The sequence below is a fragment of the Misgurnus anguillicaudatus genome, chromosome 16 (genome assembly GCF_027580225.2).
Source record: "Misgurnus anguillicaudatus chromosome 16, ASM2758022v2, whole genome shotgun sequence".
In the NCBI taxonomy this organism is placed as follows: domain Eukaryota; kingdom Metazoa; phylum Chordata; class Actinopteri; order Cypriniformes; family Cobitidae; genus Misgurnus; species Misgurnus anguillicaudatus.
Window position 1 is genome coordinate 36753040 of NC_073352.2, and position 26167 is coordinate 36779206.

Sequence of the window (26167 nt, forward strand, 5' to 3'; positions counted from 1 at the left end):
AATTTCGTTACAGCGCCGCTCCGGCGCCTCGGGCCCGGGTCCTTCGACCTTCGGGTCGGTCGGTCCGCCGGAGGGGCCCTTTCGAACGAGCCCACCTGCGAGTATCTGGCCCTTTCCGCAGCGGAGATACGGGGTGCCGTCTCCGGATTTTCCCACGGTCGCTGCTCGGGCGCCTTAAGTCCCAGGACGTCGCCCTCGGGGTCGGTCGCTCTACCCGAGGGGACCTTTCGAACGAGCCCGCCCTCGACCCTCCGACCCTTTCCGCGGCCGAGATACGGCGGTTCGAAAAAAAAAAAAAACGCTCGTCCGGAGTTTGCTCGCCCGTAGCGTCCGCTGCGTTCGTCCGCCGGAGGCGTGACTGGTCTCGTTCGAAAGGTCTTTCCCGGGGCTTTCCGGCGACGCCGGCCCCGAGTCCGTGCGATCCCGTGGACCGGAGATACTTCCGGTCGAATATCCGAATTTCGTTACCGCGCCGCTCCGGCGCCTCGGGCCCGGGGCCTTCGACCTTCGGGTCGATTGGTCCGCCGGATGGGCCCTTTCGAACGAGCCCACCCACGAGTATCTGGCCCTTTCCGCGGCGGAGATACGTGGGGCCTTCTCCGGATTTTCCCACGGCCGCTGCTCGGGCGACTTAAGTCCGAGGACGTCGCCCTCGGGGTCGGTCGCTCTACCCGAGGGGACCTTTCGAACGAGCCCGCCCTCGACCCTCCGACCCTTTCCGCGGCCGAGATACGGCGGATCGAAAAAAAAAAACGCTGGTCCGGAGTTCGCGCCCCGTAGCGTCCGCTGCGTTCGTCCGCCGGAGGCGCGGCCGGTCTCGTTCGAAAGGTCTTTCCCGGGGCTTTCCGGCGACGCCGGCCCCGAGTCCGTGCGACCCCGTGGACCGGAGATACTTCTGGTAGAATATCCGAATTTCGTTACCGCGCCGCTCCGGCGCCTCGGGTCCGGGGCCTTCGAACTTCGGGTCGATTGGTCCGCCGGAGGGGCCCTTTCGAACGAGCCCACCCGCGAGTATCTGGCCCTTTCCGCGGCGGAGATACGGGGGGCCGTCACCGGATTTTCCCACGGCCGCTGCTCGGGCGCCTTAAGTCCGAGGACGTCGCCCTCGGGGTCGGTCGCTCTACCCGAGGGGACCTTTCGAACGAGCCCGCCCTCGACCCTCCGACCCTTTCCGCGGCCGAGATACGGCGGATCGAAAAAAAAAAAACGCTGGTCCGGAGTTCGCGCGCCCGTAGCGTCCGCTGCGTTCGTCCGCTGGAGGCGCGGCCGGTCTCGTTCGAAAGGTCTTTCCCGGGGCTTTTCGGCGACGCCGGCCCCGAGTCCGTGCGACCCCGGGGACCGGAGATACTTCCGGTCGAATTTAGGAAAACTTCGAACGGCCGTATCTCGGGCGCCTCGGGCCCGGGGCCTTCGAACTTCGGGTCGGTCGGTCCGCCGGAGGGGCCCTTTCGAACGAGCCCACCCGGGAGTATCTGGCCCCTTCCGCAGCGGAGATACGGTTGGCCGTCTCCGGACTTTCCCACTGCCGCTGCTCGGGCGCCTTAAGTCCGAGGACGTCGCCCTCGAGGTCGGTCGCTCTACCCGAGGAGACCTTTCGAACGAGCCCGCCCTCGACCCTCCGACCCTTTTCGCGGCCGAGATACGGCGGTTCGAAAAAAAAAAAAAAACGCTTGTCCGTAGTTCGCTTGCCCGTAGCGTCCGCTGCGTTCGTCCGCCGGAGGCGCGGCCGGTCTCGTTCGAAAGGTCTCTCTCGGGGCTTTCCGTGGACGCCAGCCTCGGGTCCGTGCGACCCCGGGGGCCGGAGATACGGACTTCCACCGCTGCACCTTTAAACGGCCGTAGCTCGGGCGCCTTAAGACCGAGACCTTAGCCCTTTGGGTCCCTCATCCTCCAGGAGGGGCCCTTTCCAACGACCCCACCCACGTCTCCGTACCCCTTTCCCCGGCCGAGATACGACCCCGGGAACATCGCCCCGTCAACCCGACCACCGTGCACCCGAGGCCGGCTTTGGACCCCGCAACGGACACCCTGGAGCTCGTACCCGGCGCACCGTTTGGTCCCTGCCATCCCACTCTTAAGCACTCCCCCACCGGACTAAGCCCCATCCTCCCGGCCCTTCTGGAGAACCAAACAGTTGGTCAACCCCAAAATTTCTCCAACCGTTGGTCAACCCGAAAGATTTTCCAGCAGTTGGTCAACCTCAATCGACATAGGTTTTGGAGCGTTCGAGTTTCCAGCAGTTAGTCAACCTCAATCGACTTAGGTTTTGGAGTGTTCGCGTTTCCAGCAGTTGGTCAACCTCAATCGACTTAGGTTTTGGAGCGTTCGCGTTTCCAGCAGTTGGTCAACCTCAATCGACTTAGGCTCTGGAGCTTTTGCCTCTCCAGCAGTTGGTCAACCCCAACGACTTAGGCTCTTGAGCTTTTACTTCTCCAGCAGTTGGTCAACCCCATCGACTTAGGTTCTGGGGCGTTCGCTTCTCCTGCCATAGACTTAGGTTCTAGAGCTATCGCCTCTCCGACAGTTGGTCAACCCCAATCGACTTAGGCTCTGGAGCTTTCACTTCTCCAGCAGTTGGTCAACCCCATCGACTTGAGTTCTGGAGCTTTCGCCTCTCCGACAGTTGGTCAACCCCGATCGACTTAGCTATATACCTGATGGCACCTGTTCGCCCTACCGTCCCCCGCGAAGGGGGAACCCGCCGGGTCCGCGGCCGGGAGGGTGCGCCTCGGTCGGCCTGGGGGACCGGAGATACTTCCGGTCGAAAATCCGAATTTCGTTACAGCGCCGCTCCGGCGCCTCGGGCCCGGGTCCTTCGACCTTCGGGTCGGTCGGTCCGCCGGAGGGGCCCTTTCGAACGAGCCCACCCGCGAGTATCTGGCCCTTTCCGCAGCGGAGATACGGGGTGCCGTCTCCGGATTTTCCCACGGCCGCTGCTCGGGCGCCTTAAGTCCCAGGACGTCGCCCTCGGGGTCGGTCGCTCTACCCGAGGGGACCTTTCGAACGAGCCCGCCCTCGACCCTCCGACCCTTTCCGCGGCCGAGATACGGCGGTTCGAAAAAAAAAAAACGCTCGTCCGGAGTTTGCTCGCCCGTAGCGTCCGCTGCGTTCTTCCGCCGGAGGCGTGACTCGTCTCGTTCGAAAGGTCTTTCCCGGGGCTTTCCGGCGACGCCGGCCCCGAGTCCGTGCGATCCCGTGGACCGGAGATACTTCCGGTCGAATATCCGAATTTCGTTACCGCGCCGCTCCGGCGCCTCGGGCCCGGGGCCTTCGACCTTCGGGTCGATTGGTCCGCCGGATGGGCCCTTTCGAACGAGCCCACCCACGAGAATCTGGCCCTTTCCGCGGCGGAGATACGGGGGGCCTTCTCCGGATTTTCCCACGGCCGCTGCTCGGGCGCCTTAAGTCCGAGGACGTCGCCCTCGGGGTCGGTCGCTCTACCCGAGGGGACCTTTCGAACGAGCCCGCCCTCGACCCTCCGACCCTTTCCGCGGCCGAGATACGGCGGATCGAAAAAAAAAAAACGCTGGTCCGGAGTTCGCGCGCCCGTAGCGTCCGCTGCGTTCGTCCGCCGGAAGCGCGGCCGGTCTCGTTCGAAAGGTCTTTCCCGGGGCTTTCAGGCGACGCCGGCCCCGAGTCCGTGCGATCCCGTGGACCGGAGATACTTCCGGTCGAATATCCGAATTTCGTTACCGCGCCGCTCCGGCGCCTCGGGCCCGGGGCCTTCGACCTTCGGGTCGATTGGTCCGCCGGATGGGCCCTTTCGAACGAGCCCACCCACGAGTATCTGGCCCTTTCCGCGGCGGAGATACGGGGGGCCTTCTCCGGATTTTCCCACGGCCGCTGCTCGGGCGCCTTAAGTCCGAGGACGTCGCCCTCGGGGTCGGTCGCTCTACCCGAGGGGACCTTTCGAACGAGCCCGCCCTCGACCCTCCGACCCTTTCCGCGGCCGAGATACGGCGGATCGAAAAAAAAAACGCTGGTCCGGAGTTCGCGCGCCCGTAGCGTCCGCTGCGTTCGTCCGCCGGAGGCGCGGCCGGTCTCGTTCGAAAGGTCTTTCCCGGGGCTTTCCGGCGACGCCGGCCCCGAGTCCGTGCGACCCCGTGGACCGGAGATACTTCTGGTAGAATATCCGAATTTCGTTACCGCGCCGCTCCGGCGCCTCGGGTCCGGGGCCTTCGACCTTCGGGTCGATTGGTCCGCCGGAGGGGCCCTTTCGAACGAGCCCACCCGCGAGTATCTGGCCTTTTCCGCGGCGGAGATACGGGGGGCCGTCTCCGGATTTTCCCACGGCCGCTGCTCGGGCGCCTTAAGTCCGAGGACGTCGCCCTCGGGGTCGGTCGCTCTACCCGAGGGGACCTTTCGAACGAGCCCGCCCTCGACCCTCCGACCCTTTCCGCGGCCGAGATACGGCGGATCGAAAAAAAAAAACGCTGGTCCGGAGTTCGCGCGCCCGTAGCGTCCGCTGCGTTCGTCCGCCGGAGGCGCGGCCGGTCTCGTTCGAAAGGTCTTTCCCGGGGCTTTTCGGCGACGCCGGCCCCGAGTCCGCGCGACCCCGGGGACGGGAGATACTTGCGGTCGAATTTCGGAAAACTTCGAACGGCCGTATCTCGGGCGCCTCGGGCCCGGGGCCTTCGAACTTCGGGTCGGTCGGTCCTCGGGGTCGGTCGCTCTACCCGAGGGGACCTTTCGAACGAGCCCGCTCTCGACCCTCCGACCCTTTTCGCGGCCGAGATACGGCGGTTCGAAAAAAAAAAAAACGCTCGTCCGGAGTTCGCGCGCCCGTAGCGTCCGCTGCGTTCGTCCGCCGGAGGCGCGGCCGGTCTCGTTCGAAAGGTCTTTCCCGGGGCTTTCCGGCGACGCCGGGCCCGAGTCCGTGCGACCCCGTGGACCGGAGATACTTCCGGTCGAATATCCGAATTTCGTTACCGCGCCGCTCCGGCGCCTCGGGTCCGGGGCCTTCGAACTTCTGGTCGATTGGTCCGCCGGAGGGGCCCTTTCGAACGAGCCCACCCGCGAGTATCTGGCTCTTTCCGCGCCCGAGATACGGGGGGCCGTCACCGGATTTTCCCACGGCCGCTGCTCGGGCGCCTTAAGTCCGAGGACGTGTCCCTCGGGGTCGGTCGCTCTACCCGATGGGACCTTTCGAACGAGCCCGCCCTCGACCCTCCGACCCTTTCCGCGGCCGAGATACGGCGGATCGAAAAAAAAAAACCGCTGGTCCGGAGTTCGCGCGCCCGTAGCGTCCGCTGCGTTCGTCCGCCGGAGGCGCGGCCGGTCTCGATCGAAAGGTCTTTCCCGGGGCTTTTCGGCGACGCCGGCCCCGAGTCCGTGCGACCCCGGGGACCGGAGATACTTCCGGTCGAATTTCGGAAAACTTCGAACGGCCGTATCTCGGGCGCCTCGGGCCCGGGGCCTTCCAACTTCGGGTCGGTCGGTCCTCGGGGTGGGTCGCTCTACCCGAGGGGACCTTTCGAACGAGCCCGCCCTCGACCCTCCGACCCTTTTCGCGGCCGAGATACGGCGGTTCGAAGAAAAAAAAAACGCTCGTCCGGAGTTCGCGCGCCCGTAGCGTCCGCTGCGTTGGACCCCGCGACGGACACCCTGGAGCTCGTACCCGGCGCACCGTTCGGTCCCTGCCATCCCACTCTTAAGCACTCCCCCACCGGACTAAGCCCCATCCTCCCGGCCCTTCTGGAGAACCAAACAGTTGGTCAACCCCAAAATTTCTCCAACCGTTGGTCAACCCGAAAGATTTTCCAGCAGTTGGTCAACCCCAATCGACTAAGGTTTTGGAGCGTTCGCGTTTCCAGCAGTTGGTCAACCTCAATCGACTTAGGTTTTGGAGCGTTCGAGTTTCCAGCAGTTGGTCAACCCCAATCGACTAAGGTTTTGGAGCGTTCGCGTTTCCAGCAGTTGGTCAACCTCAATCGACTTAGGCTCTGGAGCTTTCGCCTCTCCAGCAGTTGGTCAACCCCAACGACTTAGGCTCTTGAGCTTTCACTTCTCCAGCAGTTGGTCAACCCCATCGACTTAGGTTCTGGGGCGTTCGCTTCTCCTGCCATAGACTTAGGTTCTAGAGCTTTCGCCTCTCCGACAGTTGGTCAACCCCAATCGACTTAGGCTCTGGAGCTTTCACTTCTCCAGCAGTTGGTCAACCCCATCGACTTAGGTTCTGGAGCTTTCGCCTCTCCGACAGTTGGTCAACCCCGATCGACTTAGCTATATACCTGATGGCACCTGTTCGCCCTACCGTCCCCCGCGAAGGGGGAACCCGCCGGGTCCGCGGCCGGGAGGGTGCGCCTCGGTCGGCACGGGGGACCGGAGATACTTCCGGTCGAAAATCCGAATTTCGTTACAGCGCCGCTCCGGCGCCTCGGGCCCGGGTCCTTCGACCTTCGGGTCTGTCGGTCCGCCGGAGGGGCCCTTTCGAACGAGCCCACCCGCGAGTATCTGGCCCTTTCCGCAGCGGAGATACGGGGTGCCGTCTCCAGATTTTCCCACGGCCGCAACTCGGGCGCCTTAAGTCCCAGGACGTCGCCCTCGGGGTCGGTCGCTCTACCCGAGGGGACCTTTCGAACGAGCCCGCCCTCGACCCTCCGACCCTTTCCGCGGCCGAGATACGGCGGTTCGAAAAAAAAAAACGCTCGTCCGGAGTTTGCTTGCCCGTAGCGTCCGCTGCGTTCGTCCGCCGGAGGCGTGACCGGTCTCGTTCGAAAGGTCTTTCCCGGGGCTTTCCGGCGACGCCGGCCCCGAGTTCGTGCGACCCCGTGGACCGGAGATACTTCCGGTCGAATATCCGAATTTCGTTACCGCGCCGCTCCGGCGCCTCGGGCCCGGTGCCTTCGACCTTCTGGTCGATTGGTCCGCCGGATGGGCCCTTTCGAACGAGCCCACCCGCGAGTATCTGGCCCTTTCCGCAGCGGAGATACGGGGTGCCGACTCCGGATTAACCAACGGCCGCTGCTCGGGCGCCTTAAGTCCCAGGACGTCGCCCTCGGGGTCGGTCGCTCCGGCGCCTCGGGTCCGGGGCCTTCGAACTTCAGGTCGATTGGTCCGCCGGAGGGGCCCTTTCGAACGAGCCCACCCGCGAGTATCTGGCCCTTTCCGCGGCGGAGATACGGGGGGCCGTCACCGGATTTTCCCACGGCCGCTGCTCGGGCGCCTTAAGTCCGAGGATGTCGCCCTCGGGGTCGGTCGCTCTACCCAAGGGGACCTTTCGAACGAGCCCGCCCTCGACCCTCCGACCCTTTCCGCGGCCGAGATACGGCGGATCGAAAAAAAAAAAACGCTGGTCCGGAGTTCGCGCGCCGGTACCGTCCGCTGCGTTCGTCCGCTGGAGGCGCGGCCGGTCTCGTTCGAAAGGTCTTTCCCGGGGCTTTTCGGCGACGCCGGCCCCGAGTCCGTGCGACCCCGGGGACCGGAGATACTTCCGGTCGAATTTAGGAAAATTTCGAACGGCCGTATCTCGGGCGCCTCGGGCCCGGGGCCTTCGAACTTCGGGTCGGTCGGTCCGCCGGAGGGGCCCTTTCGAACGAGCCCACCCTGGAGTATCTGGCCCCTTCCGCAGCGGAGATACAGGGGGCCGTCTCCGGATTTTCCCACTGCCGCTGCTCGGGCGCCTTAAGTCCGAGGACGTCGCCCTCGGGGTCGGTCGCTCTACCCGAGGAGACCTTTCGAACGATCCCGCCCTCGACCCTCCGACCCTTTTCGCGGCCGAGATACGGCGGTTCGAAAAAAAAAAAAAACGCTCGTCGGTAGTTCGCGCGCCCGTAGCGTCCGCTGCGTTCGTCCGCCGGAGGCGCGGCCGGTCTCGTTCGAAAGGTCTCTCTCGGGGCTTTCCGTGGACGCCAGCCTCGGGTCCGTGCGACCCCGGGGGCCGGAGATACGGACTTCCACCGCTGCACCTTTAAACGGCCGTAGCTCGGGCGCCTTAAGACCGAGACCTTAGCCCTTTGGGTCCCTCATCCTCCAGGAGGGGCCCTTTCCAACGACCCCACCCACGTCTCCGTACCCTCTTCCCCGGCCGAGATACGACCCCGGGAACATCGCCCCGTCAACCCGACCACCGTGCACCCGAGGCCGGCTTTGGACCCCGCGACGGACACCCTGGAGCTCGTACCCGGCGCACCGTTCGGTCCCTGCCATCCCACTCTTAAGTACTCCCCCACCGGACTAAGCCCCATCCTCCCGGCCCTTCTGGAGAACCAAACAGTTGGTCAACCCCAAAATTTCTCCAACCGTTGGTCAACCCGAAAGATTTTCCAGCAGTTGGTCAACCCCAATCGACTAAGGTTTTGGAGCGTTCGCGTTTCCAGCAGTTGGTCAACCTCAATCGACTAAGGTTTTGGAGCGTTCGCGTTTCCAGCAGTTGGTCAACCTCAATCGACTTAGGCTCTGGAGCTTTCGCCTCTCCAGCAGTTGGTCAACCCCAACGACTTAGGCTCTTGAGCTTTCACTTCTCCAGCAGTTGGTCAACCCCATCGACTTAGGTTCTGGGGCGTTCGCTTCTCCTGCCATAGACTTAGGTTCTAGAGCTTTCGCCTCTCCGACAGTTGGTCAACCCCAATCGACTTAGGCTCTGGAGCTTTCACTTCTCCAGCAGTTGGTCAACCCCATCGACTTAGGTTCTGGAGCTTTCGCCTCTCCGATAGTTGGTCAACCCCGATCGACTTAGCTATATACCTGATGGCACCTGTTCGCCCTACCGTCCCCCGCGAAGGGGGAACCCGCCGGGTCCGCGGCCGGGAGGGTGCGCCTCGGTCGGCCCGGGGGACCGGAGATACTTCCGGTCGAAAATCCGAATTTCGTTACAGCGCCGCTCCGGCGCCTCGGGCCCGGGTCCTTCGACCTTCGGGTCTGTTGGTCCGCCCGAGGGGCCCTTTCGAACGAGCCCACCCGCGAGTATCTGGCCCTTTCCGCAGCGGAGATACGGGGTGCCGTCTCCAGATTTTCCCACGGCCGCAACTCGGGCGCCTTAAGTCCCAGGACGTCGCCCTCGGGGTCGGTCGCTCTACCCGAGGGGACCTATCGAACGAGCCCGCCCTCGACCCTCCGACCCTTTCCGCTGCCGAGATACGGCGGTTCGAAAAAAAAAAAAAGCTCGTCCGGAGTTTGCTCGCCCGTAGCGTCCGCTGCGTTCGTCCGCCGGAGGCGTGACTGGTCTCGTTCGAAAGGTCTTTCCCGGGGCTTTCCGGCGACGCCGGCCCCGAGTCCGTGCGACCCCGTGGACCGGAGATACTTCCGGTCGAATATCCGAATTTCGTTACCGCGCCGCTCCGGCGCCTCGGGTCCGGGGCCTTCGAACTTCGGGTCGATTGGTCCGCCGGAGGGGCCCTTTCGAACGAGCCCACCCGCGAGTATCTGGCCCTTTCCGCGGCGGAGATACGGGGGGCCGTCACCGGATTTTCCCACGGCCGCTGCTCGGGCGCCTTAAGTCCGAGGACGTCGCCCTCGGGGTCGGTCGCTCTACCCGAGGGGACCTTTCGAACGAGCCCGCCCTCGACCCTCCGACCCTTTCCGCGGCCGAGATACGGCGGATCTAAAAAAAAAAAAACGCTGGTCCGGAGTTCGCGCGCCCGTAGCGTCCGCTGCGTTCATCCGCTGGAGGCGCGGCCGGTCTCGTTCGAAAGGTCTTTCCCGGGGCTTTTCGGCGACGCCGGCCCCGAGTCCGTGCGACCCCGGGGACCGGAGATACTTCCGGTCGAATTTAGGAAAACTTCGAACGGCCGTATCTCGGGCGCCTCGGGCCCGGGGCCTTCGAACTTCGGGTCGGTCGGTCCGCCGGAGGGGCCCTTTCGAACGAGCCCACCCGGGAGTATCTGGCCCCTTCCGCAGCGGAGATACGGTTGGCCGTCTCCGGACTTTCCCACTGCCGCTGCTCGGGCGCCTTAAGTCCAATGACGTCGCCCGCGAGGTCGGTCGCTCTACCCGAGGAGACCTTTCGAACGAGCCCGCCCTCGACCCTCCGACCCTTTTCGCGGCCGAGATACGGCGGTTCGAAAAAAAAAAAAACGCTCGTCCGTAGTTCGCTTGCCCGTAGCGTCCGCTGCGTTCGTCCGCCGGAGGCGCGGCCGGTCTCGTTCGAAAGGTCTCTCTCGGGGCTTTCCGTGGACGCCAGCCTCGGGTCCGTGCGACCCCGGGGGCCGGAGATACGGACTTCCACCGCTGCACCTTTAAACGGCCGTAGCTCGGGCGCCTTAAGACCGAGACCTTAGCCCTTTGGGTCCCTCATCCTCCAGGAGGGGCCCTTTCCAACGACCCCACCCACGTCTCCGTACCCCTTTCCCCGGCCGAGATACGACCCCGGGAACATCGCCCCGTCAACCCGACCACCGTGCACCCGAGGCCGGCTTTGGACCCCGCGACGGACACCCTGGAGCTCGTACCCGGCGCACCGTTTGGTCCCTGCCATCCCACTCTTAAGCACTCCCCCACCGGACTAAGCCCCAACCTCCCGGCCCTTCTGGAGAACCAAACAGTTGGTCAACCCCAAAATTTCTCCAACCGTTGGTCAACCCGAAAGATTTTCCAGCAGTTGGTCAACCTCAATCGACTTAGGTTTTGGAGCGTTCGAGTTTCCAGCAGTTGGTCAACCTCAATCGACTTAGGTTTTGGAGTGTTCGCGTTTCCAGCAGTTGGTCAACCTCAATCGACTTAGGCTCTGGAGCTTTCGCCTCTCCAGCAGTTGGTCAACCCCAACGACTTAGGCTCTTGAGCTTTTACTTCTACAGCAGTTGGTCAACCCCATCGACTTAGGTTCTGGGGCGTTCGCTTCTCCTGCCATAGACTTAGGTTCTAGAGCTATCGCCTCTCCGACAGTTGGTCAACCCCAATCGACTTAGGCTCTGGAGCTTTCACTTCTCCAGCAGTTGGTCAACCCCATCGACTTAGGTTCTGGAGCTTTCGCCTCTCCGACAGTTGGTCAACCCCGATCGACTTAGCTATATACCTGATGGCACCTGTTCGCCCTACCGTCCCCCGCGAAGGGGGAACCCGCCGGGTCCACGGCCGGGAGGGTGCGCCTCGGTCGGCCTGGGGGACCGGAGATACTTCCGGTCGAAAATCCGAATTTCGTTACAGCGCCGCTCCGGCGCCTCGGGCCCGGGTCCTTCGACCTTCGGGTCGGTCGGTCCGCCGGAGGGGCCCTTTCGAACGAGCCCACCCGCGAGTATCTGGCCCTTTCCGCAGCGGAGATACGGGGTGCCGTCTCCGGATTTTCCCACGGCCGCTGCTCGGGCGCCTTAAGTCCCAGGACGTCGCCCTCGGGGTCGGTCGCTCTACCCGAGGGGACCTTTCGAACGAGCCCGCCCTCGACCCTCCGACCCTTTCCGCTGCCGAGATACGGCGGTTCGAAAAAAAAAAAAAGCTCGTCCGGAGTTTGCTCGCCCGTAGCGTCCGCTGCGTTCGTCCGCCGGAGGTTTGACTGGTCTCGTTCGAAAGGTCTTTCCCGGGGCTTTCCGGCGACGCCGGCCCCGAGTCCGTGCGACCCCGTGGACCGGAGATACTTCCGGTCGAATATCCGAAATTCGTTACCGCGCCGCTCCGGCGCCTCGGGTCCGGGGCCTTCGACCTTCGGGTCGGTCGGTCCGCCGGAGGGGCCCTTTCGAACGAGCCCACCCGCGAGTATCTGGCCCTTTCCGCAGCGGAGATACGGGGTGCCGACTCCGGAGGACGTCGCCCTCGGGGTCGGTCGCTCTACCCGAGGGGACCTTTCGAACGAGCCCGCCCTCGACCCTCCGACCCTTTCCGCGGCCGAGATACGGCGGTTCGAAAAAAAAAAAACGCTCGTCCGGAGTTTGCTCGCCCGTAGCGTCCGCTGCGTTCGTCCGCCGGAGGCGTGACTGGTCTCGTTCGAAAGGTCTTTCCCGGGGCTTTCCGGCGACGCCGGCCCCGAGTCCGTGCGACCCCGTGGACCGGAGATACTTCCGGTCGAATATCCGAATTTCGTTACCGCGCCGCTCCGGCGCCTCGGGTCCGGGGCCTTCGAACTTCGGGTCGATTGGTCCGCCGGAGGGGCCCTTTCGAACGAGCCCACCCGCGAGTATCTGGCCCTTTCCGCGGCGGAGATACGGGGGGCCGTCACCGGATTTTCCCACGGCCGCTGCTCGGGCGCCTTAAGTCCGAGGACGTCGCCCTCGGGGTCGGTCGCTCTACCCGAGGGGACCTTTCGAACGAGCCCGCCCTCGACCCTCCGACCCTTTCCGCGGCCGAGATACGGCGGATCGAAAAAAAAAAAAAACGCTCGTCCGGAGTTCGCGCGCCCGTAGCGTCCGCTGCGTTCGTCCGCTGGAGGCGCGGCCGGTCTCGTTCGAAAGGTCTTTCCCGGGGCTTTTCGGCGACGCCAGCCCCGATTCCGTGCGACCCCGGGGACCGGAGATACTTCCGGTCGAATTTAGGAAAACTTCGAACGGCCGTATCTCGGGCGCCTCGGGCCCGGGGCCTTCGAACTTCGGGTCGGTCGGTCCGCCGGAGGGGCCCTTTCGAACGAGCCCACCCGGGAGTATCTGGCCCCTTCCGCAGCGGAGATACGGTTGGCCGTCTCCGGACTTTCCCACTGCCGCTGCTCGGGCGCCTTAAGTCCGAGGACGTCGCCCTCGAGGTCGGTCGCTCTACCCGAGGAGACCTTTCGAACGAGCCCGCCCTCGACCCTCCGACCCTTTTCGCGGCCGAGATACGGCAGTTCGAAAAAAAAAAAACGCTCGTCCGTAGTTCGCTTGCCCGTAGCGTCCGCTGCGTTCGTCCGCCGGAGGCGCGGCCGGTCTCGTTCGAAAGGTCTCTCTCGGGGCTTTCCGTGGACGCCAGCCTCGGGTCCGTGCGACCCCGGGGGCCGGAGATACGGACTTCCACCGCTGCACCTTTAAACGGCCGTAGCTCGGGCGCCTTAAGACCGAGACCTTAGCCCTTTGGGTCCCTCATCCTCCAGGAGGGGCCCTTTCCAACGACCCCACCCACGTCTCCGTACCCCTTTCCCCGGCCGAGATACGACCCCGGGAACATCGCCCCGTCAACCCGACCACCGTGCACCCGAGGCCGGCTTTGGACCCCGCGACGGACACCCTGGAGCTCGTACCCGGCACACCGTTTGGTCCCTGCCATCCCACTCTTAAGCACTCCCCCACCGGACTAAGCCCCATCCTCCCGGCCCTTCTGGAGAACCAAACAGTTGGTCAACCCCAAAATTTCTCCAACCGTTGGTCAACCCGAAAGATTTTCCAGCAGTTGGTCAACCTCAATCGACTTAGGTTTTGGAGCGTTCGAGTTTCCAGCAGTTGGTCAACCTCAATCGACTTAGGTTTTGGAGTGTTCGCGTTTCCAGCAGTTGGTCAACCTCAATCGACTTAGGTTTTGGAGCGTTCGCGTTTCCAGCAGTTGGTCAACCTCAATCGACTTAGGCTCTGGAGCTTTCGCCTCTCCAGCAGTTGGTCAACCCCAACGACTTAGGCTCTTGAGCTTTTACTTCTCCAGCAGTTGGTCAACCCCATCGACTTAGGTTCTGGGGCGTTCGCTTCTCCTGCCATAGACTTAGGTTCTAGAGCTATCGCCTCTCCGACAGTTGGTCAACCCCAATCGACTTAGGCTCTGGAGCTTTCACTTCTCCAGCAGTTGGTCAACCCCATCGACTTGAGTTCTGGAGCTTTCGCCTCTCCGACAGTTGGTCAACCCCGATCGACTTAGCTATATACCTGATGGCACCTGTTCGCCCTACCGTCCCCCGCGAAGGGGGAACCCGCCGGGTCCGCGTCCGGGAGGGTGCGCCTCGGTCGGCCTGGGGGACCGGAGATACTTCCGGTCGAAAATCCGAATTTCGTTACAGCGCCGCTCCGGCGCCTCGGGCCCGGGTCCTTCGACCTTCGGGTCGGTCGGTCCTCCGGAGGGGCCCTTTCGAACGAGCCCACCCGCGAGTATCTGGCCCTTTCCGCAGCGGAGATACGGGGTGCCGTCTCCGGATTTTCCCACGGCCGCTGCTCGGGCGCCTTAAGTCCCAGGACGTCGCCCTCGGGGTCGGTCGCTCTACCCGAGGGGACCTTTCGAACGAGCCCGCCCTCGACCCTCCGACCCTTTCCGCGGCCGAGATACGGCGGTTCAAAAAAAAAAAAACGCTCGTCCGGAGTTTGCTCGCCCGTAGCGTCCGCTGCGTTCGTCCGCCGGAGGCGTGACTGGTCTCGTTCGAAAGGTCTTTCCCGGGGCTTTCCGGCGACGCCGGCCCCGAGTCCGTGCGATCCCGTGGACCGGAGATACTTCCGGTCGAATATCCGAATTTCGTTACCGCGCCGCTCCGGCGCCTCGGGCCCGGGGCCTTCGACCTTCGGGTCGATTGGTCCGCCGGATGGGCCCTTTCGAACGAGCCCACCCACGAGTATCTGGCCCTTTCCGCGGCGGAGATACGGGGGGCCTTCTCCGGATTTTCCCACGGCCGCTGCTCGGGCGACTTAAGTCCGAGGACGTCGCCCTCGGGGTCGGTCGCTCTACCCGAGGGGACCTTTCGAACGAGCCCGCCCTCGACCCTCCGACCCTTTCCGCGGCCGAGATACGGCGGATCGAAAAAAAAAAACGCTGGTCCGGAGTTCGCGCGCCCGTAGCGTCCGCTGCGTTCGTCCGCCGGAGGCGCGGCCGGTCTCGTTCGAAAGGTCTTTCCCGGGGCTTTCCGGCGACGCCGGCCCCGAGTCCGTGCGACCCCGTGGACCGGAGATACTTCTGGTAGAATATCCGAATTTCGTTACCGCGCCGCTCCGGCGCCTCGGGTCCGGGGCCTTCGACCTTCGGGTCGGTCGGTCCGCCGGAGGGACCCTGTCGAATGAGCCCACCCGGGAGTATCTGGCCCTTTCCGTAGCGGAGATACGGGGTGCCGACTCCGGATTTTCCCACGGCCGCTGCTCGGGCGCCTTAAGTCCGAGGACGTCGCCCTCGGGGTCGGTCGCTCTACCCGAGGGGACCTTTCGAACGAGCCCGCCCTCGACCCTCCGACCCTTTCCGCGGCCGAGATACGGCGGTTCGAAAAAAAAAAAACGCTCGTCCGGAGTTTGCTCGCCCGTAGCGTCCGCTGCGTTCGTCCGCCGGAAGCGTGACTGGTCTCGTTCGAAAGGTCTTTCCCGGGGCTTTCCGGCGACGCCGGCCCCGAGTCCGTGCGACCCCGTGGACCGGAGATACTTCCGGTCGACTATCCGAATTTCGTTACCGCGCCGCTCCGGCGCCTCGGGTCCGGGGCCTTCGAACTTCGGGTCGATTGGTCCGCCGGAGGGGCCCTTTCGAACGAGCCCACCCGCGAGTATCTGGCCCTTTCCGCGGCGGAGATACGGGGGGCCGTCACCGGATTTTCCCATGGCCGCTGCTCGGGCGCCTTAAGTCCGAGGACGTCGCCCTCGGGGTCGGTCGCTCTACCCGAGGGGACCTTTCGAACGAGCCCGCCCTCGACCCTCCGACCCTTTCCGCGGCCGAGATACGGCGGTTCGAAAAAAAAAAAACGCTCGTCCGGAGTTTGCTCGCCCGTAGCGTCCGCTGCGTTCGTCCGCCGGAGGCGTGACTGGTCTCGTTCGAAAGGTCTTTCCCGGGGCTTTCCGGCGACGCCGGCCCCGAGTCCGTGCGATCCCGTGGACCGGAGATACTTCCGGTCGAATATCCGAATTTCGTTACCGCGCCGCTCCGGCGCCTCGGGCCCGGGGCCTTCGACCTTCGGGTCGATTGGTCCGCCGGATGGGCCCTTTCGAACGAGCCCACCCACGAGTATCTGGCCCTTTCCGCGGCGGAGATACGGGGGGCCTTCTCCGGATTTTCCCACGGCCGCTGCTCGGGCGCCTTAAGTCCGAGGACGTCGCCCTCGGGGTCGGTCGCTCTACCCGAGGGGACCTTTCGAACGAGCCCGCCCTCGACCCTCCGACCCTTTCCGCGGCCGAGATACGGCGGATCGAAAAAAAAAAAACGCTGGTCCGGAGTTCGCGCGCCCGTAGCGTCCGCTGCGTTCGTCCGCCGGAAGCGCGGCCGGTCTCGTTCGAAAGGTCTTTCCCGGGGCTTTCCGGCGACGCCGGCCCCGAGTCCGTGCGATCCCGTGGACCGGAGATACTTCCGGTCGAATATCCGAATTTCGTTACCGCGCCGCTCCGGCGCCTCGGGCCCGGGGCCTTCGACCTTCGGGTCGATTGGTCCGCCGGATGGGCCCTTTCGAACGAGCCCACCCACGAGTATCTGGCCCTTTCCGCGGCGGAGATACGGGGGGCCTTCTCCGGATTTTCCCACGGCCGCTGCTCGGGCGACTTAAGTCCGAGGACGTCGCCCTCGGGGTCGGTCGCTCTACCCGAGGGGACCTTTCGAACGAGCCCGCCCTCGACCCTCCGACCCTTTTCGCGGCCGAGATACGGCGGATCGAAAAAAAAAACGCTGGTCCGGTGTTCGCGCGCCCGTAGCGTCCGCTGCGTTCGTCCGCCGGAGGCGCGGCCGGTCTCGTTCGAAAGGTCTTTCCCGGGGCTTTCCGGCGACGCCGGCCCCGAGTCCGTGCGACCCCGTGGACCGGAGATACTTCTGGTAGAATATCCGAATTTCGTTACCGCGCCGCTCCGGCGCCTCGGGTCCGGGGCCTTCGACCTTCGGGTCGGTTGGTCCGCCGGAGGGACCCTGTCGAACGAGCCCACCCGGGAGTATCTGGCCCTTTCCGTAGCGGAGATACGGGGTGCCGACTCCGGATTTTCCCACGGCCGCTGCTCGGGCGCCTTAAGTCCGAGGACGTCGCCCTCGGGGTCGGTCGCTCTACCCGAGGGGACCTTTCGAACGAGCCCGCCCTCGACCCTCCGACCCTTTCCGCGGCCGAGATACGGCGGTTCGAAAAAAAAAAACGCTCGTCCGGAGTTTGCTCGCCCGTAGCGTCCGCTGCGTTCGTCCGCCGGAGGCGTGACTGGTCTCGTTCGAAAGGTCTTTCCCGGGGCTTTCCGGCGACGCCGGCCCCGAGTCCGTGCGACCCCGTGGACCGGAGATACTTCCGGTCGAATATCCGAATTTCGTTACCGCGCCGCTCCGGCGCCTCGGGTCCGGGGCCTTCGAACTTCGGGTCGATTGGTCCGCCGGAGGGGCCCTTTCGAACGAGCCCACCCGCGAGTATCTGGCTCTTTCCGCGGCGGAGATACGGGGGGCCGTCACCGGATTTTCCCACGGCCGCTGCTCGGGCGCCTTAAGTCCGAGGACGTCGCCCTCGGGGTCGGTCGCTCTAACCGAGGGGACCTTTCGAACGAGCCCGCCCTCGACCCTCCGACCCTTTCCGCGGCCGAGATACGGCGGATCGAAAAAAAAAAAAAACGCTCGTCCGGAGTTCGCGCGCCCGTAGCGTCCGCTGCGTTCGTCCGCTGGAGGCGCGGCCGGTCTCGTTCGAAAGGTCTTTCCCGGGGCTTTTCGGCGACGCCGGCCCCGAGTCCGTGCGACCCCGGGGACCGGAGATACTTCCGGTCGAATTTAGGAAAACTTCGAACGGCCGTATCTCGGGCGCCTCGGGCCCGGGGCCTTCGAACTTCGGGTCGGTCGGTCCGCCGGAGGGGCCCTTTCGAACGAGCCCACCCGGGAGTATCTGGCCCCTTCCGCAGCGGAGATACGGTTGGCCGTCTCCGGACTTTCCCACTGCCGCTGCTCGGGCGCCTTAAGTCCGAGGACGTCGCCCTCGAGGTCGGTCGCTCTACCCGAGGAGACCTTTCGAACGAGCCCGCCCTCGACCCTCCGACCCTTTTCGCGGCCGAGATACGGCGGTTCGAAAAAAAAAAAAACGCTCGTCCGTAGTTCGCTTGCCCGTAGCGTCCGCTGCGTTCGTCCGCCGGAGGCGCGGCCGGTCTCGTTCGAAAGGTCTCTCTCGGGGCTTTCCGTGGACGCCAGCCTCGGGTCCGTGCGACCCCGGGGGCCGGAGATACGGACTTCCACCGCTGCACCTTTAAACGGCCGTAGCTCGGGCGCCTTAAGACCGAGACCTTAGCCCTTTGGGTCCCTCATCCTCCAGGAGGGGCCCTTTCCAACGACCCCACCCACGTCTCCGTACCCCTTTCCCCGGCCGAGATACGACCCCGGGAACATCGCCCCGTCAACCCGACCACCGTGCACCCGAGGCCGGCTTTGGACCCCGCGACGGACACCCTGGAGCTCGTACCCGGCGCACCGTTTGGTCCCTGCCATCCCACTCTTAAGCACTCCCCCACCGGACTAAGCCCCATCCTCCCGGCCCTTCTGGAGAACCAAACAGTTGGTCAACCCCAAAATTTCTCCAACCGTTGGTCAACCCGAAAGATTTTCCAGCAGTTGGTCAACCTCAATCGACTTAGGTTTTGGAGCGTTCGAGTTTCCAGCAGTTGGTCAACCTCAATCGACTTAGGTTTTGGAGTGTTCGCGTTTCCAGCAGTTGGTCAACCTCAATCGACTTAGGTTTTGGAGCGTTCGCGTTTCCAGCAGTTGGTCAACCTCAATCGACTTAGGCTCTGGAGCTTTCGCCTCTCCAGCAGTTGGTCAACCCCAACGACTTAGGCTCTTGAGCTTTTACTTCTCCAGCAGTTGGTCAACCCCATCGACTTAGGTTCTGGGGCGTTCGCTTCTCCTGCCATAGACTTAGGTTCTAGAGCTATCGCCTCTCCGACAGTTGGTCAACCCCAATCGACTTAGGCTCTGGAGCTTTCACTTCTCCAGCAGTTGGTCAACCCCATCGACTTGAGTTCTGGAGCTTTCGCCTCTCCGACAGTTGGTCAACCCCGATCGACTTAGCTATATACCTGATGGCACCTGTTCGCCCTACCGTCCCCCGCGAAGGGGGAACCCGCCGGGTCCGCGTCCGGGAGGGTGCGCCTCGGTCGGCCTGGGGGACCGGAGATACTTCCGGTCGAAAATCCGAATTTCGTTACAGCGCCGCTCCGGCGCCTCGGGCCCGGGTCCTTCGACCTTCGGGTCGGTCGGTCCTCCGGAGGGGCCCTTTCGAACGAGCCCACCCGCGAGTATCTGGCCCTTTCCGCAGCGGAGATACGGGGTGCCGTCTCCGGATTTTCCCACGGCCGCTGCTCGGGCGCCTTAAGTCCCAGGACGTCGCCCTCGGGGTCGGTCGCTCTACCCGAGGGGACCTTTCGAACGAGCCCGCCCTCGACCCTCCGACCCTTTCCGCGGCCGAGATACGGCGGTTCGAAAAAAAAAAAACGCTCGTCCGGAGTTTGCTCGCCCGTAGCGTCCGCTGCGTTCGTCCGCCGGAGGCGTGACCGGTCTCGTTCGAAAGGTCTTTCCCGGGGCTTTCCGGCGACGCCGGCCCCGAGTCCGTGCGATCCCGTGGACCGGAGATACTTCCGGTCGAATATCCGAATTTCGTTACCGCGCCGCTCCGGCGCCTCGGGCCCGGGGCCTTCGACCTTCGGGTCGATTGGTCCGCCGGATGGGCCCTTTCGAACGAGCCCACCCACGAGTATCTGGCCCTTTCCGCGGCGGAGATACGGGGGGCCTTTTCCGGATTTTCCCACGGCCGCTGCTCGGGCGCCTTAAGTCCGAGGACGTCGCCCTCGGGGTCGGTCGCTCTACCCGAGGGGACCTTTCGAACGAGCCCGCCCTCGACCCTCCGACCCTTTCCGCGGCCGAGATACGGCGGTTCGAAAAAAAAAAAACGCTCGTCCGGAGTTTGCTCGCCCGTAGCGTCCGCTGCGTTCGTCCGCCGGAGGCGTGACTGGTCTCGTTCGAAAGGTCTTTCCCGGGGCTTTCCGGCGACGCCGGCCCCGAGTCCGTGCGACCCCGTGGACCGGAGATACTTCCGGTCGAATATCCGAATTTCGTTACCGCGCCGCTCCGGCGCCTCGGGTCCGGGGCCTTCGAACTTCGGGTCGATTGGTCCGCCGGAGGGGCCCTTTCGAACGAGCCCACCCGCGAGTATCTGGCCCTTTCCGCGGCGGAGATACGGGGGGCCGTCACCGGATTTTCCCATGGCCGCTGCTCGGGCGCCTTAAGTCCGAGGACGTCGCCCTCGGGGTCGGTCGCTCTACCCGAGGGGACCTTTCGAACGAGCCCGCCCTCGACCCTCCGACCCTTTCCGCGGCCGAGATACGGCGGATCGAAAAAAAAAAAAACGCTGGTCCGGAGTTCGCGCGCCCGTAGCGTCCGCTGCGTTCGTCCGCTGGAGGCGCGGCCGGTCTCGTTCGAAAGGTCTTTCCCGGGGCTTTTCGGCGACGCCGGCCCCGAGTCCGTGCGACCCCGGGGACCGGAGATACTTCCGGTCGAATTTAGGAAAACTTTGAACGGCCGTATCTCGGGCGCCTCGGGCCCGGGGCCTTCGAACTTCGGGTCGGTCGGTCCGCCGGAGGGGCCCTTTCGAACGAGCCCACCCGGGAGTATCTGGCCCCTTCCACAGCGGAGATACGGGGGGCCGTCTCCGGATTTTCCCACTGCCGCTTCTCGGGCGCCTTAAGTCCGAGGACGTCGCCCTCGGGGTCGGTCGCTCTACCCGAGGAGACCTTTCGAACGAGCCCGCCCTCGTCCCTCCGACCCTTTTCGCGGCCGAGATACGGCGGTTCGAAAAAAATAAAAACGCTCGTCCGGAGTTCGCGCGCCCTTAGCGTCCGCTGCGTTCGTCCGCCGGAGGCGCGGCCGGTCTCGTTCGAAAGGTCTCTCTCGGGGCTTTCCGTGGACGCCAGCCTCGGGTCCGTGCGACCCCGGGGGCCGGAGATACGGACTTCCACCGCTGCACCTTTAAACGGCCGTAGCTCGGGCGCCTTAAGACCGAGACCTTAGCCCTTTGGGTCCCTCATCCTCCAGGAGGGGCCCTTTCCAACGACCCCACCCACGTCTCCGTACCCCCTTCCCCGGCCGAGATACGACCCCGGGAACATCGCCCCGTCAACCCGACCACCGTGCACCCGAGGCCGGCTTTGGACCCCGCGACGGACACCCTGGAGCTCGTACCCGGCGCACCGTTTGGTCCCTGCCATCCCACTCTTAAGCACTCCCCCACCGGACTAAGCCCCATCCTCCCGGCCCTTCTGGAGAACCAAACAGTTGGTCAACCCCAAAATTTCTCCAACCGTTGGTCAACCCGAAAGATTTTCCAGCAGTTGGTCAACCTCAATCGACTTAGGTTTTGGAGCGTTCGAGTTTCCAGCAGTTGGTCAACCTCAATCGACTTAGGTTTTGGAGTGTTCGCGTTTCCAGCAGTTGGTCAACCTCAATCGACTTAGGTTTTGGAGCGTTCGCGTTTCCAGCAGTTGGTCAACCTCAATCGACTTAGGCTCTGGAGCTTTCGCCTCTCCAGCAGTTGGTCAACCCCAACGACTTAGGCTCTTGAGCTTTTACTTCTCCAGCAGTTGGTCAACCCCATCGACTTAGGTTCTGGGGCGTTCGCTTCTCCTGCCATAGACTTAGGTTCTAGAGCTATCGCCTCTCCGACAGTTGGTCAACCCCAATCGACTTAGGCTCTGGAGCTTTCACTTCTCCAGCAGTTGGTCAACCCCATCGACTTGAGTTCTGGAGCTTTCGCCTCTCCGACAGTTGGTCAACCCCGATCGACTTAGCTATATACCTGATGGCACCTGTTCGCCCTACCGTCCCCCGCGAAGGGGGAACCCGCCGGGTCCGCGTCCGGGAGGGTGCGCCTCGGTCGGCCTGGGGGACCGGAGATACTTCCGGTCGAAAATCCGAATTTCGTTACAGCGCCGCTCCGGCGCCTCGGGCCCGGGTCCTTCGACCTTCGGGTCGGTCGGTCCGCCGGAGGGGCCCTTTCGAACGAGCCCACCCGCGAGTATCTGGCCCTTTCCGCAGCGGAGATACGGGGTGCCGTCTCCGGATTTTCCCACGGCCGCTGCTCGGGCGCCTTAAGTCCCAGGACGTCGCCCTCGGGGTCGGTCGCTCTACCCGAGGGGACCTTTCGAACGAGCCCGCCCTCGACCCTCCGACCCTTTCCGCGGCCGAGATACGGCGGTTCGAAAAAAAAAAAACGCTCGTCCGGAGTTTGCTCGCCCGTAGCGTCCGCTGCGTTCGTCCGCCGGAGGCGTGACCGGTCTCGTTCGAAAGGTCTTTCCCGGGGCTTTCCGGCGACGCCGGCCCCGAGTCCGTGCGATCCCGTGGACCGGAGATACTTCCGGTCGAATATCCGAATTTCGTTACCGCGCCGCTCCGGCGCCTCGGGCCCGGGGCCTTCGACCTTCGGGTCGATTGGTCCGCCGGATGGGCCCTTTCGAACGAGCCCACCCACGAGTATCTGGCCCTTTCCGCGGCGGAGATACGGGGGGCCTTTTCCGGATTTTCCCACGGCCGCTGCTCGGGCGCCTTAAGTCCGAGGACGTCGCCCTCGGGGTCGGTCGCTCTACCCGAGGGGACCTTTCGAACGAGCCCGCCCTCGACCCTCCGACCCTTTCCGCGGCCGAGATACGGCGGTTCGAAAAAAAAAAACGCTCGTCCGGAGTTTGCTCGCCCGTAGCGTCCGCTGCGTTCGTCCGCCGGAGGCGTGACTGGTCTCGTTCGAAAGGTCTTTCCCGGGGCTTTCCGGCGACGCCGGCCCCGAGTCCGTGCGACCCCGTGGACCGGAGATACTTCCGGTCGAATATCCGAATTTCGTTACCGCGCCGCTCCGGCGCCTCGGGTCCGGGGCCTTCGAACTTCGGGTCGATTGGTCCGCCGGAGGGGCCCTTTCGAACGAGCCCACCCGCGAGTATCTGGCCCTTTCCGCGGCGGAGATACGGGGGGCCGTCACCGGATTTTCCCATGGCCGCTGCTCGGGCGCCTTAAGTCCGAGGACGTCGCCCTCGGGGTCGGTCGCTCTACCCGAGGGGACCTTTCGAACGAGCCCGCCCTCGACCCTCCGACCCTTTCCGCGGCCGAGATACGGCGGATCGAAAAAAAAAAAAAACGCTGGTCCGGAGTTCGCGCGCCCGTAGCGTCCGCTGCGTTCGTCCGCTGGAGGCGCGGCCGGTCTCGTTCGAAAGGTCTTTCCCGGGGCTTTTCGGCGACGCCGGCCCCGAGTCCGTGCGACCCCGGGGACCGGAGATACTTCCGGTCGAATTTAGGAAAACTTTGAACGGCCGTATCTCGGGCGCCTCGGGCCCGGGGCCTTCGAACTTCGGGTCGGTCGGTCCGCCGGAGGGGCCCCTTCGAACGAGCCCACCCGGGAGTATCTGGCCCCTTCCACAGCGGAGATACGGGGGGCCGTCTCCGGATTTTCCCACTGCCGCTTCTCGGGCGCCTTAAGTCCGAGGACGTCGCCCTCGGGGTCGGTCGCTCTACCCGAGGAGACCTTTCGAACGAGCCCGCCCTCGTCCCTCCGACCCTTTTCGCGGCCGAGATACGGCGGTTCGAAAAAAATAAAAACGCTCGTCCGGAGTTCGCGCGCCCTTAGCGTCCGCTGCGTTCGTCCGCCGGAGGCGCGGCCGGTCTCGTTCGAAAGGTCTCTCTCGGGGCTTTCCGTGGACGCCAGCCTCGGGTCCGTGCGACCCCGGGGGCCGGAGATACGGACTTCCACCGCTGCACCTTTAAACGGCCGTAGCTCGGGCGCCTTAAGACCGAGACCTTAGCCCTTTGGGTCCCTCATCCTCCAGGAGGGGCCCTTTCCAACGACCCCACCCACGTCTCCGTACCCCCTTCCCCGGCCGAGATACGACCCCGGGAACATCGCCCCGTCAACCCGACCACCGTGCACCCGAGGCCGGCTTTGGACCCCGCGACGGACACCCTGGAGCTCGTACCCGGCGCACCGTTTGGTCCCTGCCATCCCACTCTTAAGCACTCCCCCACCGGACTAAGCCCCATCCTCCCGGCCCTTCTGGAGAACCAAACAGTTGGTCAACCCCAAAATTTCTCCAACCGTTGGTCAACCCGAAAGATTTTCCAGCAGTTGGTCAACCTCAATCGACTTAGGTTTTGGAGCGTTCGAGTTTCCAGCAGTTGGTCAACCTCAATCGACTTAGGTTTTGGAGTGTTCGCGTTTCCAGCAGTTGGTCAACCTCAATCGACTTAGGTTTTGGAGCGTTCGCGTTTCCAGCAGTTGGTCAACCTCAATCGACTTAGGCTCTGGAGCTTTCGCCTCTCCAGCAGTTGGTCAACCCCAACGACTTAGGCTCTTGAGCTTTTACTTCTCCAGCAGTTGGTCAACCCCATCGACTTAGGTTCTGGGGCGTTCGCTTCTCCTGCCATAGACTTAGGTTCTAGAGCTATCGCCTCTCCGACAGTTGGTCAACCCCAATCGACTTAGGCTCTGGAGCTTTCACTTCTCCAGCAGTTGGTCAACCCCATCGACTTGAGTTCTGGAGCTTTCGCCTCTCCGACAGTTGGTCAACCCCGATCGACTTAGCTATATACCTGATGGCACCTGTTCGCCCTACCGTCCCCCGCGAAGGGGGAACCCGCCGGGTCCGCGTCCGGGAGGGTGCGCCTCGGTCGGCCTGGGGGACCGGAGATACTTCCGGTCGAAAATCCGAATTTCGTTACAGCGCCGCTCCGGCGCCTCGGGCCCGGGTCCTTCGACCTTCGGGTCGGTCGGTCCTCCGGAGGGGCCCTTTCGAACGAGCCCACCCGCGAGTATCTGGCCCTTTCCGCAGCGGAGATACGGGGTGCCGTCTCCGGATTTTCCCACGGCCGCTGCTCGGGCGCCTTAAGTCCCAGGACGTCGCCCTCGGGGTCGGTCGCTCTACCCGAGGGGACCTTTCGAACGAGCCCGCCCTCGACCCTCCGACCCTTTCCGCGGCCGAGATACGGCGGTTCGAAAAAAAAAAAACGCTCGTCCGGAGTTTGCTCGCCCGTAGCGTCCGCTGCGTTCGTCCGCCGGAGGCGTGACCGGTCTCGTTCGAAAGGTCTTTCCCGGGGCTTTCCGGCGACGCCGGCCCCGAGTCCGTGCGATCCCGTGGACCGGAGATACTTCCGGTCGAATATCCGAATTTCGTTACCGCGCCGCTCCGGCGCCTCGGGCCCGGGGCCTTCGACCTTCGGGTCGATTGGTCCGCCGGATGGGCCCTTTCGAACGAGCCCACCCACGAGTATCTGGCCCTTTCCGCGGCGGAGATACGGGGGGCCGTCACCGGATTTTCCCACGGCCGCTGCTCGGGCGCCTTAAGTCCCAGGACGTCGCCCTCAAGGTCGGTCGCTCTACCCGAGGGGACCTTTCGAACGAGCCCGCCCTCGACCCTCCGACCCTTTCCGCGGCCGAGATACGGCGGTTCGAAAAAAAAACGCTCGTCCGGAGTTTGCTCGCCCGTAGCTTCCGCTGCGTTCGTCCGCCGGAGGCGTGACTGGTCTCGTTCGAAAGGTCTTTCCCGGGGCTTTCCGGCGACGCCGGGCCCGAGTCCGTGCGACCCCGTGGACCGGAGATACTTCCGGTCGAATATCCGAATTTCGTTACTGCGCCGCTCCGGCGCCTCGGGTCCGGGGCCTTCGAACTTCGGGTCGAGTGGTCCGCCGGAGGGGCCCTTTCGAACGAGCCCACCCGCGAGTATCTGGCCCTTTCCGCGGCGGAGATACGGGGGGCCGTCACCGGATTTTCCCACGGCCGCTGCTCGGGCGCCTTAAGTCCGAGGACGTCGCCCTCGGGGTCGGTCGCTCTACCCGAGGGGACCTTTCGAACGAGCCCGCCCTCGACCCTCCGAACCTTTCCGAGTCCGAGATACGGCGGATCGAAAAAAAAACGCTGGTCCGGAGTTCGCGCGCCCGTAGCCTCCGCTGCGTTCGTCCGCTGGAGGCGCGGCCGGTCTCGTTCGAAAGGTCTTTCCCGGGGCTTTTCGGCGACGCCGGCCCCGAGTCCGTGCGACCCCGGGGACCGGAGATACTTCCGGTCGAATTTAGGAAAACTTTGAACGGCCGTATCTCGGGCGCCTCGGGCCCGGGGCCTTCAAACTTCGGGTCGGTAGGTCCGCCGGAGGGGCCCTTTCGAACGAGCCCACCCGGGAGTATCTGGCCCCTTCCGCAGCGGAGATACAGGGGGCCGTCTCCGGATTTTCCCACTGCCGCTGCTCGGGCGCCTTAAGTCCGAGGACTTCGCCCTCGGGGTCGATCGCTCTACCCGAGGAGACCTTTCGAACGAGCCCGCCCTCGACCCTCCGACCCTTTTCGCGGCCGAGATACGGCGGTTCGAAAAAAAAAAAACGCTCGTCCGTAGTTCGCGCGCCCGTAGCGTCCGCTGCGTTCGTCCGCCGGAGGCGCGGCCGGTCTCGTTCGAAAGGTCTCTCTCGGGGCTTTCCGTGGACGCCAGCCTCGGGTCCGTGCG